General features: G+C 32.6%; 1 protein-coding gene across 1 annotated transcript in view; it reads right to left on the minus strand.

Moving 5' to 3' along the window:
• The window catches only part of LOC148619999 (paladin-like), a 98606-nt gene extending 87826 nt beyond the window's left edge, over nt 1-10780 (minus strand). Inside the window, exons 1-2 of the mRNA XM_088580502.1 lie at nt 10572-10780; nt 9041-9146 (exon numbers count right to left, since the gene is read on the minus strand). The gene's annotated coding sequence lies outside the window, so the exon portion shown is untranslated. The remainder of the gene's footprint in view (nt 1-9040; nt 9147-10571) is intronic.
• Nucleotides 10781-14350: the final 3570 nt, after the last annotated feature.

A 14350-nucleotide genomic window follows, 5' to 3' on the forward strand; every position in this document is an offset into this window, starting at 1 on the left:
TCCCTTAAGCATTATGTGACGTTTTTATTATAAATTTTATATTTCATTCGGAAGATGATTTCCCTGTTTGACTCCTCATCGAGAAACAACAAAAATTGATAACCCTGAAAAATAGTTCTTCCACAATATTCAGATGACTACATTTCAAACTGGCCAACAGCTGGTATTAGAAAGGATGCAGATTCTTTAAAACCACATTAAAAACTGATGACAATAAGTTTATAACTTTGTGAATAGTATTTATTTTCTATTTAAACTAACCCAAGCTTCGAAAAATCTTTCTTTTTCTTATCAATCATATAAAATTGCACCCTTTCTGCAACAATGTGACAAAATTACAGTCTTATTTTTCGCCTGAATATAGCTGTAATATTGCTGCTCGGGCGTTAAACCCTAAAAATCAATCAATCAATCAACAAAATTACAGTTTCCTTAAATCAACCACAGTAAATAACTTGATTAATGTGCTTCTTAAGGCAGCAACTGAAACTGACGTTTAAGTGTCAGTCTTTATAAAAATCAGGCAGTAGGTGAAACATGGTATAAAAAAAATACCATTTTGAAAGTGTAATTTGACTATTTGCACCATATGAATACAGGAAAAAAAGGATTTACCATATCAATTTGGTAAATTGAGTAATAATTTCATTGAAATTCACTGAAAATGGACATTTTAGGCAAGGTAACTATAGCAAAAACCTCATTTTGCTAACATTCTACTGAAAAACTTCTGAGAAAATCTAATGTGGAGACCAAACAGTAGACGTTTCAAATAAAGAATCATCATTGAGAGAATTTATTTGTCAAGATCACTGGGTTTATCACATGCATGTTTTTGATTTTTCCCATCTTGCTTGATTCTTACAAAGATTTGCAATTAAGTACTTCAATCTTTTAGTCCTTGGATACAGCTTTCACAATTATTTCTCTTTTTCAATATGATCAATGCTGCGAAATTGAGATATTTACAGCTTTAAATTGAACATTCCAATCACATGAAAGCCTTGCAAGGAGCATATCAAATAGTTACATGCTTTTTGAGATATTGGTATTTTGTAAAAACCTTTCTCTATTTAATTATAATTACACATTAAATTTATATGAGAAAAATAAAAAAAATAGCCCTTAAAAGGCCATACTTAACTCTTTTTTTATGGTTCTTTGTTTTCTCCTGTACTGGTTTTGACAAAAGAACATTTTTATTTCAATATATAATACTGAATAATGTTACTGGTACATGTAAGTACCAATTCATGCAAATTCAGAGACTGTCATTATGGTTGAGGTGATTCATTGTGAAGAAAAACCAACAAAAAGAAAAAAAAAAAAATGTTATGCTATATTTTTCTACATGCAAATATGTATTTTTCAAGAATTTACCATATATTCCACTACCATTTTAAATCAAATAAATCAAGAACGATAACTCTTGCAAATTAAGTGTCAATTACAAGCAAAATCTATATCAATCTGAACACCTCAGTCTTTCTAGTTACACAAAAGAAAAACCTCGGAAGTACTAGGCAGATGGATCTGTCAGGAATTTGACCGGTCAGATTCTAAAATTAATGTTAAACTGGTTGAATTTTTTATCATTACATTTTTTTTTCAGCTCCTCTCTTTGCGCCAAAATTCTTGGAAGAGTTGTTGTTCTTTATTTCTAGTGCTATGCAACTAAAATTTTGAGCACCACCTGGTGGATAAAACTACTTTGATTCGCATTTGACTACAATTCCGGCAAATTTTTCAAGAAAAAATTCTCCTTTCTGCATCTGAGGTTATTTTTTAGCGTAGTGGAAATAGCCAAGTAGTTTCAATTGAATCTATTTAATATTTCAGCTCAAAATAGAAACAACCTATTGCTGGGTTTAAGATTCATTCAAGACTGGTTATGTGGAGTTTGGAGTGTAACTTTTCATAAACTGGCAATTAATGTGAATTTGGTATGTGGTTTTTACATGCACAAATAAGCTTCTGTCTGATTTTTGATATATAAAGTTTGCTACACAAAGATATACATTGATATTCTATGCCATATAGGTTTACATTATCCAAATGTTTTTTTTTTTTAGAGTAAATTGAAGTGGCAAATTTTGAAATCTATATCATAATGTGTTTAATATCTGTTCTGTTTTTATTTCAGAATGTTAAACCAAGACGTATTGTTCCAAGCAATCTCTGTACAGTCCCTGAACCAATCCATGCAACGATTTGATCAATCTATGACTGCTGGCCAATCGATAATCGATTACCGGTGACCGATCTGATAGTTTTTTCTTTTTTTATGTAAAATGACAGATGATCTGTTAAAAAAAAAAAAACAATTGTAAAATAAAAGTGTGTTTAAAATTGACGAATAAAACAATGGAATCTGTAAAACACATTTAACTCTCTGTAGTCACATGATACGATTACCAGTTTAATGGATCAGTTTGACACATCGATGACTGATTAGAAACTGATTGGTAATTGTTGACTGATCACAATTTTTGTTGCATGGACTAGTTCATGTACTGTGCAATAATAATTTAAAAAGACAGGATAATATTTAGAGAAATTCTCATGCTTTCACTTTGCCACGTTTCTTTCATTTTTGTGTTGGATTTCTAAACAATGGCAATAAAACATCACAAAAAAAACATAACATCAAAGACAACACTTGCAAATAATCATTCATTTACTACATTTAACCTGATTACTACAACTGAATTTTGTCTTTCATATTGCAACAAATAAAAATAATAATTTGATTAATTGACCAATACATAACAAATGCATACATTAAAACATTCAGAACAATTAAAGTTTGCAAATTAAATTCAAATTGTCCATCTTTCCATTTACATGTTTGAGAGAAGGAAAAATATGAGTAACAATCCTACCTAAAGTTTCCAAAATCCGAAACAGCTGACAGGATTCTATACTAGCACATAATGCTAAACAGCCATATTATCAAAACGATGATAAATGTAAAATGAGCTATCATTAGTACATTAATAGGTTATATACAATTTGGCTAGCTGAGACAACATTCTCAGCCAGGTAACTAGATCTGATCTTCGTCATTTTAAGCGTTTATCTGTAAAATGACCATTTTTTTTTCTTCAGACTACTAAAGTAATTTAGTCAGATCACTAGAATTTAAAGTCATTTTCCAAATCAATACGTTTATTTTTGCATTAAACAGCAACCACAAATTCTTGTAGGCTTAATTACATAGGAAACTTGGAGTTTGAATATTGTGTACTCGATCACAAGTCGTTCTCCATAAGGAACTAGAAAGTTGATATATCCCCACACTCAAAATTTTAAGTTGAAAAAATTACATGTTCTAAATATTAAATACAATTTATCCCAATTCAAGCATGTAATTAAATCAGCAAGCAACTTTTCAAGTTTTTACCACTAAGCTAGGACTGAATTTCCAGAGTCAATTTCCCAACATTTGCAAGGACTGAATTTCCACAGTCGATTCCCCAACATTTGCTAGGACTGAATTTCCACAGTCGATTTCCCAACATTTAATTTAGATTTTCCCAGTTTGCTACAAATTTCATGAAATAAACATAGTCTTAATAAAAAAAAGTCTGTCTATAAGAGTCTATAATTAGTTGCTATATAAAAACATAGATATTAAAAATATGGCATCTAATGGGACATAAAGATGGTAGACCAAGAGTAAAGGACATAACTCTTGAAATCAATGGTATGTTTGTATCATATTCAATTTCACCAAAGCCTATCAAGCTTTCATTTGAAATAGAATGAAATCAATCCATGTTACTTTGATGCTTATAGGATTGATTGATTGATTGTAGGGGTTTAATGTCACAGCAATATTTCAGTAATATGCTTATATGAGATTGATGTCAAATACCAAATACAAACGTTCCAATGATTTGTTAGAGTTGTGTCCTTTACCCTAAATCTACCTTCTTAAATGATATCCCTCCACCTTGCAAAAAAAATTTTGGAAGGATAAACAACTTAAAATGGCCATCCATAACTTTTGTTTTCATAATCTGATGGAACTGAAATTTGAATTTGTTTGGTTTTTTTTAAATATTCAATAACTATACAAAATTTGAAAAAAGATCCTTTAATATCTTCTAAAGTTGTTATATGGATATTATCAGGGACAAAAAGCTGAACATACAGACAGACATCAGGGTATCACATACCTCGTCACTTTGAGTGGAAGTGTATAGAAATTTTAACCAAACCTCCAATTATAAAGCCCCGTGCAGATGCGGGTGTTAAAAGAATAGGCCTGCAGCAGCGCTAAGCTTGTCATAAAAGGCGACTAAATAGTGCTCAGGAACCTAGCCGGGGGGTAGGCGTTCTGCCCACAAAGCAACTGGGATGTGTGCCCCAGGTGGTGGAATGGGGTATTCCTGGCATGTTACATGCTGGGGTTGTCAGGCTATAATACAGAAAACCTGACCGCAAACCATAGTGGTGCACCGTGCTGGGAAGGATGCCACGTTCCTCGCACGTTAAAGAACCCTGCTGTGGTATTCAATAGGAGTAGGAACCTTTGTGCTCCGCCACAGGAGGCTAAATTGCCTGACTCTGCCCGTCCCTCCCTTTTTCTAGTTGCAATCAAAATTTGTCAACCCTATTATCCTTGTGTCCCACCCCTTTTTTCATTTCATCATCATCATTTCATGTTCATTTTATCACCCATTTCATGTTCATCGCCTGAATATAGCTGAAATATTGCTGCTCGGGCGTTAAACCCCAACAATCAATCAATCAATCAATCCAATTATAAATACATTATAAAAAAAAGAAGATGGTTGAACCTTCAGTCAACTACTCTATTTTTGCATATTGCCTTAGCGTTTTCACATTCAAGTTAAATGGGAAGTAGATACGAACCAGGAAAGGGAAGACACAGTACAAGTCGTCATGCAATGCATGCAAAAGCAATATACCAATTATCTAAGAATTCATTCCCTTAATTAGAACTTGGGAATTATGTTATAGAAAAGTGTCTCTGATAGACTAACATATTAACAGACAGACAGACAAGATGATTGGTATCAGTTCAGAAATTTCATCATTACCTTTCTTGCAATTTAATATTAAATATAAAAATAGTGAAAGCTTAAAAACCTTAATCATCTGTGTGTCAGTCAACTATTGCATTTTTTTAAATTTTTTTCTTATTTTTATGGTGTTTGAATGCTAGCCATTCAGTGTGAATATCTATACTCCATGTTGAAGGCTATATGGAATCTTTACATTGTTTCCATCCTGATAAATACTACTTGGATTATGTCTCATGGGTATACACCCCATCTCTGTTTTACTACTAGCTTGGGCTGAAACCAAAGGTTTAAACTGACACAATGGAGTCACTCAGATCTGCCAATTATTCATTCTTGTATGCGATATTGGTATATTCTTATAAAATATCTATTTATACATATATATCTGAACAGCTAATTTCAATATAATATTAACCATAAGATATCAGACTGTCATTGATTGTTAGCCACTTATTGTTAATGACCATTACAGAGCAGTTTTTCATGACAAAATAGAAAATGAATTTGAGTTATAGTTGTATGAAAAACCAAAGGGTACAGTTACAGAACAGGTTTTTATGGCAAAATGGAGACAAAGTTTGAGATATATTGGTATAAAAGACCGATGTTGAGGCTAACTAAAAACAATTACTTGGTTCTTAAGCCCTGTTTTATCTCTTTTTTTTTAGATGTGGAAGGAGGGGGGCTCACTGCACATATTTAGTTCTGTCATTACACAAAAACACAAAAGAATCTCCCTCATCGTTTTTTCCAACTATGAACAGTATAAACAAGAGGCTCCCAGAAGCCTGAATCGCTCACCTTGTTAAATGGCTGCCTTTCAAAGACAACTCTAACAAGGAGTTGTCTGACAATTTTGACTCAAAGAAGAATATGGTCGGACTTATCATTGTTTCATCAATTGAGGAGGGCAATAACTTCAACATGGCTTATCAGGTTAAAACAAAAATTTTACCAGAGATATGTCACATCATTCTGAACACTTTTACTGTATGCCAGAATTTGGCTAAAGCTAGTGTAGTGTCAGAGGAGAAGAGTTTTTAAAAAAAAGTTAATGACAACAAATGCCAAGTGAGGGCAAAAGCTCACATGGCCAAAGGCCATGTGAGCTAAAAAGCACCTTCTGCAATTTTTTGAAGGAACTAGAAATCATTGAGATGGAATCCATCTCTGTAGACCCCACTGTGGCAATTAAGCTATATTCACGAATTTGATTCAGGTGATCAACCCACATACAACTATCAAAAGCCCACATCAAAAGACAAAAAGGTTACAGCCTGGACAAGATTTTCTAAAAAAAAAAACAGGAATTTGACCTTGAGGTCAAAGGTTCAAGGATGTAAGCCACTATTCATGGTACACAACACATTGTTTTTGGGCAATCTACTTACATGCTAAAGATCAAAAGTCCACATAAAAAGACAAAAAAGTTATAGCCTGGACACAAGTTTGTCAACCAAAAAAACAGGAATTTGACCTTAAGGTCAAAGTTCAAGGTCATAAGCCACTATCCATAGTATGTGACACATCATCTTGACGTGATCTACCCACATGCCAAATATCAAAAGCCCATATCAAATGACAAAGTAGTTGCAACATGGACACAAGTTTGTCAATGAAAAACAGGAATTTGACCTTGAGGTCAAAATTCAAGGTCGTACAACAAAATCCAAGAAACGTGACACATTGTCCTTATGTGAACTACCAACATACCAAATATCAAAAGCTCACATTGAAAGACAAAAAAGTCACAGCCCAGATACAAGTTTGTCGGTGAAAAACAGGAATTTGACCTTAAAGTCAAAGTTCATGGTCAGAGACCAATATCCTTGGTACCCTACTCATCATCTTTAGGTAATCTACCCACATGCAAAATATCAAAAGCCAACATAGAAAGACAAGAAAGTTACAGCCTGGACATAATTTGTAATGGACGGACGGACAGAGTGATCACAACTGGGCAACCGCCACTTTTAGTGACAAGGCCCTAATTGAAAAAGTTAAGGAAAAGTCCTCACCCCTTCACCCCAATTTACACTAATTGGTTTTTCATGCTAGGTATACCGTTGTTTGCGAATCCAACAAAATAGGATTTCATATTGAACAGCAACTAAAACTGCTCACAACATAACCCAAACTATATAAACCATATATTACATGTGAAATAAATCTGTCTAGTGAAATATGGCAAATTCCCAAAAAACAGGCAGTTTATAATTGATACTGGACAGCAACCAAAATGCTTAAACGCAGTGTTTGAAACTATTTATTTCATCATAGACATACAGCAAGCTTTCATGAAATTTTCTGTTGAATGTTAAAGTTACAGGAATTTAGTGTAGACCTGCATGATGACTATTGGTCTACCACTAATTTCAAACACTGTGACTGTCTAATCTATAAAAAGCTATATAAAAAAAAATCGAAATTAACCCATTAATTGGGCATTAAATAAAGAGAAAAATATATATGTGTTTCCACTAACATGCTCCAAAAAAGAAAAGGTCTTCTTTTGTTATATAAAAATATTTAACTGGTTTGTATTGGAGATACATGACTTAACAGGAGTTTTATTATTTTTTTGCAATGCAGGTACTTATGGTTTTGTAGGAGGTACTTATCATCATTTTGTTTAATAAAAATGTATGAAATTTTAAAATTCTGGAGGTACCTTTCAGTAGTTTAGAAGGGTAAAAGTACCTGGCACCACCTCTTAATGAAAGGCCTGACTTAATAGTGCTTGTCAAAAAATGGCCAAAAAATTTAAAGATACATGACTAGGTACAAACAAGAAATCTGTGAGCAATGGCTCACCAGTGATACCCCTGCTTTCAATCATGATATAAGGAAAAAAATTGATAACAGCTTCCTGTTTACCAAGGACTTCGTTGATCTTCCAAAAATTACTCCCAGCATATGCCAAACCTACAGAAAGAACGTTAAAATTTCAAGCTGCTATGATGAGTTGATGCTGAGAAAACTGTGATGAAAAAAAATGGTTAGGGTCACACGGAAACACAGACAAAATATGGGTCAGTCACAGATAATTTTATTTTCTTTGCCTAAAAATTTGGAAGAAATTACAGACAAGGTGCAGCTAATATAAATGTATTTCACTTCAGTATGGGTTTAATTTAAGGCAATTGCAAATGTGTGTCCATATACTCTACTAATAATTTTATAACTGAAAAATCTTTTATTTGGTCAAAATCAGTTTAATACATATCGTGTGATGTGTACATTGAATTTGCTGAAAAGGTTGTCCAAAAAAAAAATCATCCCATTTTTGTAAGAATAAAGTCCAATAACTCAATAGAAAAAAAACACATTGGATGAAAAACAGGGGTAGGTAGGTAGGTAATTCTTTTTTTTTTAATTATTCTATATATACACTTATGGGAGGAGAGGCATTCATAAAAAAATACTAATAAATTGTGCTATGGTAAGCAAAAAATTAGGGTAGTTATAGTAACCTGAAACAGACATTTTTTTTCTCTGGCCTTTTTTTGGCTATATATTTCATAGAAATAATCTGAAAAAATCCTGAATTTTATGACTTTTTATATTTAACAAGCATATTACTGAGATATACAAAATCTATAGACTGAGATCTGGAAGCAAACATTATAGAAAATATTAGGATTTCGTAGAGGTAACCACCACTGCCTTTCTTTCATATTTCAATAAACAACAGACTGCCATGACTGGTAAAAATAATAGTGGGTTTGCAGAATTTGGCCTACCAGGCAATGATTTCTATATAAATTTTCATTTAAAATTTTTGAGCTCGAATTTATATGGCAGAGACTGAAACAACTGTTTTTACCACAATTTCAATTTTGTTTCATTACGATTTCCATTTTACGCACCTGAGTTAAAGAAAATGAAACAAATAAAAATATTTGACAAAATACATCATTCTTGAAATTTCACCAAAAGTAAACGATTAATATAACAAAATAAAATCAATTACCAAATCCACTTACCTGATATCTCAGTTAGTCAAATATTTCATCAGTTCCATAGTAGTGTAGATTTTTTGTCATTCAATCTGTACAAACATCTGCCCAGGTTATCTACCTGTACCTGGAGCTGAAATTAACATTTCCAGGTGATCATTGTAAGAGATGAAATAGACAACACAGACTCAGATAGATAATAAGTCGGATCACAGCTTGGGTTACAATCTTTCTACATATAGAAACATTGAGTAGAAATAGATATTTGACACCTTTAATTATTGTTCACACTTAAATCATGATTTTTCCAAGGTATGTTGTTACAAAACTCTATAAATGGACAATATGAAAGAGTGAAACCATGATTTTATCAGTACACAGCATGAATATAATTATATTTCTAATACAAGAGAAAGAGGCTAATTAATATAAAAGTAGATCATACTGTTAGTGGGTCAGTTGCTATTGAATTAAGGGACAAATATTTGATTTGAAGGGGGCAAGAGGGGGGGGGGGCTTGGAAGAATTTTAAAATAATATGTAAATATTTTTTTGACTTGGATCTTACTGAAAAAAAAAAAATTATTCTTTTAAATCACCATGATCCAAACATTATGCTTTTATGAATAGGAAAATAAAAAATATGATTCAAAGCTTTTGTGTATTTGAAAAATAAATATTTTAAAGGTTGACATGGTGAACAATTGTCTAATGATCTGAAGAAAACTTCTAAGCCCCACTCTTTTCAATATCAAATGGTCATCCTATATTCGAAGTGGAACAAAACAAACTATTTTTAATTTTAGGTCTTAATTTCTATTAATTCACATAAATTAGGATTTAAAAGCCTAAAATTTCAATATTACATATAATTGCTCTTTTTGTTCATTATAATTCCTTCCTTATTATTCAATGGGATTACATTTTTGTTTTTTTTTTAATACATGTTTTTATTTTTGCTTTTTTGGTTTCTTTTGATGTTTCTTACTTTTATTTACTAAATGTTGTTTGGTTTCCAATTTTTTACAAATAGGCATAGAATGCCATCATATATGTAATACTGCTACTTTGGACATTATTAAAAAATTAGTTTGACTACTATATCTTGACTAACTCTTAAAAAACCTCCTGAATTAAAAGTTTGTATAAGTGGAAAATAACTGCTCTTTCTATTTCTTTTAACTTTAAATTGCTCATCACTGACATTCATTTCTTGCAAGCCCCCCTCTCTCTCCCCCCCCCTAAAAAAAAAAAATAAATAAAATAAATGATATGTGTATTTCCTATTACACCATAAAAACAAATATAGTAGGTATGGATTTTTACACACTGAGGACGTGGGGAAAAATCCTAACTGTAACACTACTATTGAAAAATGACCGGAAAAGGTACACTATTTTAAGATGAAAAATTTAGATGGGTGGAACTAAGCATCCCATTTAACTATAGTAGAACATTTTCCTACAGTTTATCTCCCCTGTTTAGAAGAGTTTGTAATTTTCCCATACATAGGTTTTAATCAAATTTTTTTTTAAATAATATAAAATCAAATATTTACATCAAATAAAACACTATTTGCACATTAAAAATATATACGCCCATATAAACTTGCTAGATATCAAATGTTAATTATCATGAATTCAGCATCACATGATTACTATGCGCAGTATTATGGAAACTGTAAAAACTGTTGTACACGAATATTTTATCAATCCTCTTTCATATTTGCAGCCATTTGCAAACCATTTTGCAAATTTTTCAAAGGGAGGTAACCCACCAACACACAACAATCTGGTTAACCCCAATAATGTGTAATTGTTATATTTTGTTCACTACACACTTAATCTGGTTCCCTGGGCATTATCATAAGCCATCTTTGGATCGCTAAAAATATAGACTCAGGTCATCACCGATGAATATGCACAATATATATGGGTAAATTGTCTGCTTATGAAATAAAGTCAAAACCAAGATGAAATTATCTATATTAACTTAACTATTGTGCATTTGTGGTATTCTGACACTCGGCCAATCAGTAGTCACTCTACCGGTATCTTCTATAAGCTGCATGTTTGGTGGAGTAGCTACTACCACTGGTTGTTAAGACTTTGGTGTGATAAAATCAGGTACCTATTAGCGAAAGTGAAATAATCATAAATTGTAAAACACTATTTGTTACAAAAGTAAAAAAAAAACATACCAGTTAACCTTTGGGTTAGTGTATGTGGGAGGTTCTCCCATTTGATATTGTTACATGTAGGAGATGTTTATGTAATGACAAATTCCGTACAAATTTAATTATCAAGTATTTTCCAGTGAAAGAAATAAGTAGCAGACCTACGGACCGAGTCTATGTAAAATCAAGCAGGTCTTTGATGAAATCGACTCAATTTCCTTTGAAATCTACAGTGTGGTCTACATAAAATAATGATGGGTCTATGTTGACCAAAAATTATGTTTCTAACTGATTTTCCGTAAAAAAGGTATATACAAAAAGCCTCCCATAAATTTCACATTTTTTGGCGGGAGATTCTTAATTTTTCATCAATTTTTGTGGAAGTTCTCTCCTAAATGACAGCTAGGAAATTCATTGTTCTAGGGAAATTCATTGTTCTAGGGAAATTCCTTCTTCTAGGGAAATTCATTGTTCTAGGATTCCACTTCCCATCACCTGGGACATAGGTGAAGTCTTGGAATGGGAAAGCTGTTAACTACATGTATGTTCCACTTTCCCTCAGAAAAGAAGAGAGAAAACTTGAATTTTTAAAAGGATGTGTTAAATAAGAAAAAAAAATGCTTTAAATGTGAAAGTCAATTATCTTTGTTCAGAGTTTTTCCCTTGAAACCCAATCACCAGATTTTTTTTAAATCATTGAATACTGAAATTGACTTAAGCATGATTAAATTAGTTGATCAGGTATTGTGAAAAAAATCTTGCAAACAGGGAAATACCGGTAAATGTTTTTTCTCTGTATCATGGATAGTCCAGGACCTTCATTTTTGGCCTAGCACCTTTAAAATCTCATCTTCCAAGGTTCTGGACCTTCATTTTTGGCCTAGCACCTTTCAAATCTCATTATCCTAGGTTCTGGACCTTTAAACCTATCTGACAGACATGTTACGCCTCCCATCAGGAATTTCTGTCCTCTGTTTGTCTTGTTTCGTTTTCACCTTTTGTTTATTTTTTTTTATGTTACTTGAGTATATAGGGGCAACTCTCTCTCTCCGTACTTGTGTATAATAATGTTTTGGGGCGAGCTACAACCCCACCTTGTGGTATGAGAATTTCCTTGTCATTCATTGAAGAACAATGTGTGGCCTTGGGCTGACATTTTCATCACAGTGGGTTTTTTGTCTGACAAATACACCATACATAAATTTCGTTATGTTTTGTGAATTTCCTGAAGGAGGCCATTGATTTGAAACTTGGAAAAGTATGGGACATTCCAGTCGTAGAGGTATAATTAAACCTCTGTCACCCTTGTCTTTACAGGTACTTTGAAATCCAAGACTTCATAATACAGTGAAATCTGTCTAAACTGAACCCCTCTTGGACGTTAAACTGAATTGTACAATAAAAAGGAGGGGTGCAAACCATTTACACCCCCTGGAATTATTTCTATTATAATTCATACACATGTATCTCTAGATAGAAACTCCATATTCCTTGAATGTATTTTATACAGATTCTCCTAAGTAGGGATTACAGGATTTCTCCACTCGAGATAGTTAAAGTTTAGATTTTAACCTACAAGCTTTAGGGAGTGGGTTAAAATCTAAAATTTAACTATCGATAGTGGAGAAATCCTTTAATCCCCGACAGAAATGAGGGAGAATCTGTTTCTAACATGAATAAAACCATTAAATACATTAAACAACACCATAAATTATCCCAACATCAACTACGTCATCAATGACCTTCCTTCCAGTCATCAAGTCATTGCGTCATCGATATCACTACCATTATGATTAGTTGATGCACTACCAACTTATCTTTTAAAACATGAACAACTTTCGTAACTCAACAAGTATTTCATTGATCAACAATATGAATAACAACTGTAAACATGGTAAGCGTGGTAAGTATGGGAGTCTTCACTCGACATTTAAATTTCCCGGCACATGACGGGAAATTGCAAGTTTTTAATCACCCGCTCGTACGGTGTGAATGAAGCCTATCAATGGGAGAAAAGAATGCTAGGCATGCAATACAGTTTTCTTGTCTATTACAGTGAACAATGAAAGAGGAATAACTCCAGCGATTGTTGCCAATTTATCTAATAGTGCATAAATTTGTTTTATTCTATAGATGGGGAACATTTTCCTGAATACCTACAAACAAAAAAATGATACAATCAATTTAAGCTTCTATTACGATTCCACACAAATAAGTAAACAACCGGAAAATTATACATATGTTATCTGCAGGTAAAAAAAATTGAATGATTTTGACAGACCCGAATTTTTCAGAAATGTAAAGTACCATAATGTGAACAGACATTAACATCCAAAACAGACATACAACACAGTTAATTCAAATAATTCAGCATCCTCGATTGGTCTAAGTCCTCTTAATGGAGCAATCAGAGATCGGCGGAATATGTAACAACTGATATTATTCGGTTTAACAACACAGTATACCTGTGGGATTCCTGGTTGGTTGGTTATTTTTTTTTAAATTTATATTCTCACATTAAAGTTTACCTACGTAAGTTTGATTTTAATTTTAAATTTTGATGGTCGTTCCTTCAAAATAAACAGGTGTAAATGGCAATTTATTTCATCCTGTTTATAAAAAAAGACATTTGAAGTAAAGTACCTCTTAAATAGGAGCAGATCCAGGATATCAGGTTGGAGTTGGGGTTAAGAGAATGAATAAAAAATCTTGGAGGTATAATTAGCAAAAAAATAAAGATTTCATGCAAAACGAAGTTTTTTCCTCCAACTTTAATGGTGTACAGCAGATGTGCCCCACCTGAATCAGCATCTGATAAAAGCCACCTGTCTAATCAAGACACCTTTAAAAGTCCTATAGAGAAAATACTTTCAGATACTTGCAATAGGTTGAATATGGAAACAATTCAATGATGAAAGACAACTTTTAACTTTTATAAAATATCCGCGAATCCAATTTGTTTCTCGTTTTTTTCCCTTGGACTAATTACGAAAGGTTTACAGACAAGGGTTGCACTATTACATAACGTTATTTGGAGTGGCACAAATAAATGAATAAACGTACTAGTTGAGCTTGTTTTCAGTAGCGAATGGTGAGAAAGTAAGGGAGACAATCTTACTGAGTTATGAAAACGAGCGGCAAATATGATAAATGTGGTCTAC

Source organism: Perna viridis, chromosome 4 (assembly GCF_037379345.1).
Source record: "Perna viridis isolate PV_CMFRI_1.1 ecotype Kerala chromosome 4, ASM3737934v1, whole genome shotgun sequence".
Classification (NCBI taxonomy): Eukaryota; Metazoa; Mollusca; class Bivalvia; order Mytilida; family Mytilidae; genus Perna; species Perna viridis.